General features: G+C 43.0%; 1 long non-coding RNA gene across 1 annotated transcript; it reads right to left on the reverse strand.

Moving 5' to 3' along the window:
- Window positions 1–4,305: 4,305 nt before the first annotated feature.
- On the reverse strand, window positions 4,306–6,483 carry LOC114559366 (uncharacterized). The gene is made up of 3 exons (XR_003693083.1): window positions 6,357–6,483; window positions 5,686–5,834; window positions 4,306–4,565 (listed from the first exon to the last, which is right to left on the reverse strand). It is a non-coding gene; the product is annotated as an uncharacterized LOC114559366 (long non-coding RNA).
- Window positions 6,484–6,945: the final 462 nt, after the last annotated feature.

Consider the following 6,945-nt stretch of genomic DNA (forward strand, 5'->3'; position numbering starts at 1 on the left):
GAAGGACACCTCTAATGGGATTGAGTACGTCGGGACCCTTGCAAAGGAGATCATTTAAACTTATGCCTCGGAACTCTTGGCTACTATTCCACACGATTCTCACAGGGGTTGAGGAAGAATGAGGGTTCGGTGCAACCAGATGGCTAATGTACCATCTAGGTCCTTCCCAGTTGTTAATGTCCTCCATTGTGAGTTTTGCAGCGGCCCCTCTTGATACCATTTCATGTATCTGTTCTTTGTATGCAGCCTTCCAAACAGGTTCATTCTCCAGACGTTTCTCGGTGTTTCTGAATGTTGCCTCCACTGCCTGTCGATTGTCTGGCAGTGTTGTGAGGTCTGTCTTCCAGGGATAAGATGCGTCCCAGTGGGGAGAATTGTGTGTTTGTCCGCCAGCACGTATGTTAGGCACTCTTTTATTTTTTCCAGGTCCCGCTCTTCCTTGAGGGTCATTTCTTTTCCACCAGGGGGGCACCTACCACACTTGCAGCCACCACATTGAGGACTGCACGCAGCTCCGATGCTGTCCCACCTGAACCACTCAAAGACCTCCTTGTTGGCGGCGGTCGCAGTGCTCCGGACAAGCGCATGTCCTTCCTCTTCTTGAGGTATGATGGTTTCTTTATACGCTATTGAGGCCAATCTCATGGTCCTTGCTAGGTGAGTTTCAGAGCGGTACACGGCCAGGTCGACGGTCTCAATGAGATTGGGATGGGTTCCCCCAACAGTCTTTCCCAGCGGGCCGTCCCAGAGAACGAGGTCTTCCACGATCTTGATAGGCTGGGGAACAAGACGACCTTCCCGATGACTGATAAGGAGGTCAATCTTTGTGGGACGGACCAGTTCGTCTCTGGGTACATTCGGGAAGAACTGCTGCAGTCGCTCAGCAGTGACTGATTGAGTCACCTCCGCGATGTTTTCCAGGCCATAGCAGAGTATTCTATGCTCTGCCACTTTCCCCTTGGGTGTCTTCACCTTCAGCCGCAGGGAATATCTTTTGGTCAAGACCGTCTTTTTTCCCCCCGACTCCATGCACTATAAGCCTGATATTCTCACCGCACAGTCCAAGGCGATCAGCTGCTTCATTGGTGATATAATTGGTGTCAGATGCGAGGTCGATTAGGGAGCCAATAAGGCAACCTGAGTTTGTTGTTACTTTCATCAGCATCATCACCACTGGATGCTCTTGTGGTCCATCTCCAGCCTTGGTGCATACAGTTGATGATATCTTATTTGAGAACGCATTCTTGTATTTCTCCCTTTGTTCTGGAGTAAGCTCTGCCAGAAACTCCTCTTGTTTGTTGGTTAAGCCAAGTTTCTTTCCTCCAAACTCTATGGTACTCTGCTCCTCACTGCTGTTGTCCTTCTTCGTTGGTGGTGGTTTAGGACACAAAAGGTAATTGTGGTCCGACATCCCTCCTTTCCGGCAGTCAACTTTTGGACAGAGGTATCTGGGTGTGCATCCTTTCCCATCCTTGGGGTGGGGCCGCAGACACTTGGAGCACAATCCTAGCTTCTTTACGTGGGCCCTTTTTCTCATGAGATCTTGCTCTCTGAAGACCTTGCAGGCAAATAGCTTGCCGGCATGGGAGTCATCTCCACAGGCAGTACAGCTGGGTTTGTCTTCCTTCTGACCTGCTGTAGATTTAGTAAAAACCATCCTCCCTCTCTTATCTGGGTAGTCTGCAGCACCCTTTTCCACAGGGCTTTTATCTACAGGGCTTGGTTCCAGCTGATCGAACTCTTCCAGAATCTCCTCCTGCTTCTTCAAGAATCCTAGGAGGCATTCAAAATGATACCGTGGAGAGAACCTGTTTGCTGGGTCAGTTTTGTGCATAATCCACTCCTTCTTGAGTGAACTGGGAAGCTTGCTTTCAAGAGATTGAGCAACAACACGGTTTTACAGCATCCTCTTCACCGAGAATCTGGAGGTTGCACAGTGCTCTTTCCACAGCCTGAATCAATTCAATGGTTCTTCTTGGATTGTTTCCTTTGACAGGTGGAAGAGATTGGACCTCGTTGGTGATCATTAGGACTATTTTCGCTTTGTTCCCGTATTTGTTGTCCAGCAGCCTGAACATATCATCGGCAGATCCACAGCTAGATAGAACGAGATCCTTCTTGACCTTTTCGTGGAGACTATTTAATAAGTGGAACCTTTTTATACATTCCACCCCTTGTGGGTTACCCAATCCTTCTAGGTCCTCCCACTCAGTCTTCCAGCGATAATAATCCCTCATGTCACCAAAGAAAGTAGGTAGCCGTGCCCTTTCAAGACTAATTTGAGGCTTGAGATTAGGGTTTCCTTTGGTCCCTTCCGGGCTGCTTTGCTGTAAGAGGGGTCGGGTGTCCGTGTTCGGTGCCCCGGTGTACGTCTCGGGCTTCAACTTGAGGTCGGCAGACATGTCAGGGAGAGAAAGGGAAAAATCATCTTGTCTTGGATCACCAACCCCACTGCCATCATCTCCCAGACTTCTTTCTCTACCCTTTACTCTGTCTGCTTCGTCGTCCTCCAGTTTATCAGACAACGCCAGGACCCTCTTCTTTAAGGTCTTATGGTGTGTCCTGAGATCTAATGCCTTCGGACCAGGAACCAACTCCTTCCACTCTACCAGCATGTCTCCGAGTTCAATAACCTCTCTTTCAAGACCTTTATTCCTTAGCCTGCGGTCCTTGATTGACTTCCGAGGGTCAACTTCCTCTTCCTGAGTGATGGCCGACTCAACGGTTTCAGCCTGCCTGAAGAAAGCCTCCTTTGCGTAGCTGCTCCAAAAGGTTTCCTGGGTGATTCTCTTTACCTCGAGGAACCTTTTCTCACACTCCGCTGTCTTTACGTCAATTTGGGTTGCATATTCAATAACCTCTTCATCTGTTGACTCCCTCAGGGCTTCAGCATACTCATATCCCGCATCTGTGACCTTAGAAAAGTCCGTTCTGAAAATCTTCCATTCTTTGAGAACTTCAGTCGGTTCCAAAAGTCCCGGTTTGGTGAGAGTATGAGCCCTTTTTGTGAATGAAGCCTGTGCTCTCGATCGCACACTTTCAGCTTTTCCAAGTCTTCCATTTTAACTCCCTTTGTGTTTACTGGAGAGCAACGGGCAGTTTGATTAATGATAAACTTGGGGTCAGACACAGAAATGAGAGGCCAACTAATCCTGGGTTGATTGGGCTTCCTTGATGAAGCAGTCCGTGGCTGTTTTGCTGCACTCAATCCAGTGCAGTGGGCCGTGGTTTATAACTGTTTGGTTCTTTAAGAATCTCCCCACCGAACGGGGCATCAGGAGAGGACACGTTGTTATGACTCGTTGTGGTTTTTATTTACACTGATTGTTTCTCCATATACAGTTGTTTAGTCCACAAATAGCAGGTTATAAACCTGTAGAAATAGAAAGGCTATGGTGTAAACAACAATATTAGCCACATACCTAATATACCATATTCTCAATAATATACAAATGTACATATATAGAATATAAAGTTTAATCTAGGCAGTTCTTAATATTATAAATATTATCATTGTACATAGTGTTTAAACTCAATGACTAAACAAAAGTACATATATCTAAACACAATAATGCACATCAATATCAATGTTACACATTAATCCAGTAACCCAAACCCACAGGGGTGTACGTTGGTCTAAAGTGAAAACAGTGAGTGTAGTTTTAAATAGCGACGCTGTGCACAGCAATCCATTACCAATGTAAATCAATTGACTACATTTCCCATCCAGCACTGCAACCAGGAAGTAGCTTGTGTGACAGTGAGATGCACCAATTTCAAACATTTACTGGAATATAGTCACGGATCCTATCGAGTCGACAGCGTTAAACATCAGACTGCACATAAGGTTTTATCAGTGTGACCAACGTAACAGTTATCAAGCAAACAAATCGCGCACATATACATCGGCAGCACAGCAGTAGCGCAACAGACAAACAAACTTAAACCGCAGCTCAACGTAGCGAAACAGCAGCTTACCGGTGGCGCATCTCTCCTGACGAGACGACGTGTCAGAATTAGTACTCGGTCCCGTTTATTGCCTATGCCCATTCATTTCTGTATTCTAACACATCGTCTTTTTCCTCTTTTGGGTTCTTACTGGTCCACGTTTCAACTCTTGACTGGCCCATACTTCAATCAGGTAAGTCCCTCCCACCTTTTAACCTGTGTTACATCGCTGTTGAACACCCGTGACGTAGTGAACGCTACACCGCCCGAGGTTGAATTCCTGTTTTACAACACCAAGACGTGTGAGGGCCACAGCAGAGAAGCAATTGGCAGCAGAAGCATATAAATGTTCAATTCAATTTTATTTAAAGAGACCCAACAATTACCCCAAGAGCAAGCATTTGGTGTGACAGTGGCGAGGAAAAACTTCCTTTTTAACAGGCAGAAACCTGGGACAGAACCTACTGTTCAGTAGTGATATGAACTGTAGTAGAAGTAGTCTGATAATAACAGTTGCAAGAACCTGAGCTCTGACTGGCTCAGCGCTGAGATCCTCTGGAATGGTGATCTTCTGCAGCTCTTCAGTAAAAGGTGCTGGGTCAGGGACAACACATAGCCTGTGGAATGAAAGAATTAGGTTTTAATTTATTTATTAACATGTAATGTTTATTAGCAATTTACTAAATGTATGTGTGACCCGGTGTGTTGTACGAGACAGACAAATATTAGCCCCCGTTTTAATATTTGAACTGATTAGAACCCAAGGACTCAAAACATAAATAAACTATTGTATTACTTGTGTGTATCTCTGTTTGGTCACAGGCTCATTTGAGTACATGTGTTTGAATGGGTGAGGTTGTTCCTGCTGAGCTCAGCATGTCAGCAGAGGGCGCTCTAGGCTTTACAATACACTGGGCATTAGTAGCTAATGCTGACAGTAGAAGTCATCGCCAGTACGGGATGAACGAGTTTAAGTGTGTACGCTACAGAGAGTGATCCTGACCTGAACTGTATCTGTATTTTTACAGAAATAAATATTTAATGTAAAATAATTTTAACATATGAATTAATTATTTTGCAGAGAGAAACTTTCATCAACAAGAAAGGAAGAGATAATAATAGAAATATGGCTAATAAAAACAATAGCAATACGACGCAAGATTTGGCATTAACGAGGTAACTTCAGGTTCAACCCAGGGTTTAGTGTATCACGGTGGGATCACTTGTTATGAAAGATATAGATTTTCAGCGGAGGTAATTACGTACAGGGCTATTTGTCGGCTTCTTGAGCCACGTCTTGCGGTTTGAATTATGTTGTTATATAATTTATTTGCTCTCACGATATCTTACCACTGTTGGGGTTGCAACTAAAATAATAGTTTAAAGCAGTTTATGGAAAGCACAGTGTAATTATGGTCAGATCTTGGTCCTGACTGAGTGATATTAATAAGCGTTGTGATTTGCGTGTTTACAGCATCTGCTTTTTTTTGTCAGCTGTCTTCCTGTTTTAGGAAGCAGTGACTGTATTGTGTTTTGCCTGTAAAATAGTGTCTGTGTTCTTCATATTTATGTAGAATTATAGTTTGCTCTTCTGATGTAAAATATGCGGCTCTGGTAGATGTTTGTGATTGTACCTGCTCTACATGAAGTGCCCTGAGAAAACTTCTGTTATGATTTGACACTATCAATAAAATAAAATTGAATTAATGTTGCATGTTGTTGTAATAATTTACTTACAGAATGTTGGCTCAATTTTCCTTCATTTGAGGCTTTATCCCCCTTTCTTTGCTTTAGGGAAGGCCAGTTTAAAGGCAGGATCTCCCAGAGCACTTGTTGACTATGGCCGGTTGGCATTCTCATTGAAGTGGGATGCTGAGAGATAGAGTCTGCAACAACAACAATGCAAATTATGTAATGGGTGTGTATTTTATTACTCCAATACATTGTACAAAGAAAGAGAAGTCTACACACTGTGCTAAGCTACCTGAGCAAATGGCACAGATCAAAACTTATTTTTGTAGTTTTTTAAAATAATAGATAAGTCAGATAGTATGTAGACTGTGGCTCATTTGAAATAGCAGTAATAACAAACATGATACATAAATACATATCATGTAGTGTGTAGGACAATATATCGGTATACACTCTCTAAGATCAATGTTATATGTCTGCCCACATTATGTACTGTCTGATAAGGTTCCCATATTTGTTTCCTCTTTTTTTCTTCTCCTCTTTCAACTGCAATGGGAATATACTGTAAGGTCCATAGATATATAATTTGGGAATAACTATTATCAGTAATCATTCAAATGATTACGGTACTTTTGACTTATCAGCTTATAAATACAAATGTAAATAAAATACAACAACAGGTAAACTAACATTTACAAAAATTCAATTTCACAAACCTCTGCTTCTGACCCGAGTCTTAGTAGTGTCCTTGGATAGTTGGGTTCCAACAGATCTTTTAGGAAGGGGGTCAGTCTGGCAGCCAATACTCCGGGAGGTATTGGCCTGGGAAACAGGTCTAATGGCTCCCTAAGAATACATTCACATATGTTAGGAAATATATATATATATATATATATATATATATATATATATTTTCAATTTTCAATTCAATTTTTCAATTCAATTTTATTTATAGTATCAAATCATAACAAAAGTTATCTCGAGACACTTTACAGATAGAGTAGGTCTAGACCACACTATAAATTCCAAAAGCCCAACAATTACAGTAATTCCCTCAAGAGCAAGCATTAGCAGTGGCTATTGCGACAGTGGCAAGAAAAAACTCCCTTTTAGGAAGAAACCTCGGCAGACCCAGACTCTTGGTAGGCGGTGTCTGACGGGCCGGTTGGGGGCGTGATGAACAGTGGTGATAACAGTCACATTAGAAGTCACATTGACTTTGAAGGTTATCGTGGAAGTTCATGTCATAGCAGGGCACATCGTGTCATACTGAGTATTGCAGTCTCCTATACCGGATCCTGACTA

This window comes from Perca flavescens, chromosome 7 (assembly GCF_004354835.1).
Source record: "Perca flavescens isolate YP-PL-M2 chromosome 7, PFLA_1.0, whole genome shotgun sequence".
NCBI classification, from domain to species: Eukaryota; Metazoa; Chordata; class Actinopteri; order Perciformes; family Percidae; genus Perca; species Perca flavescens.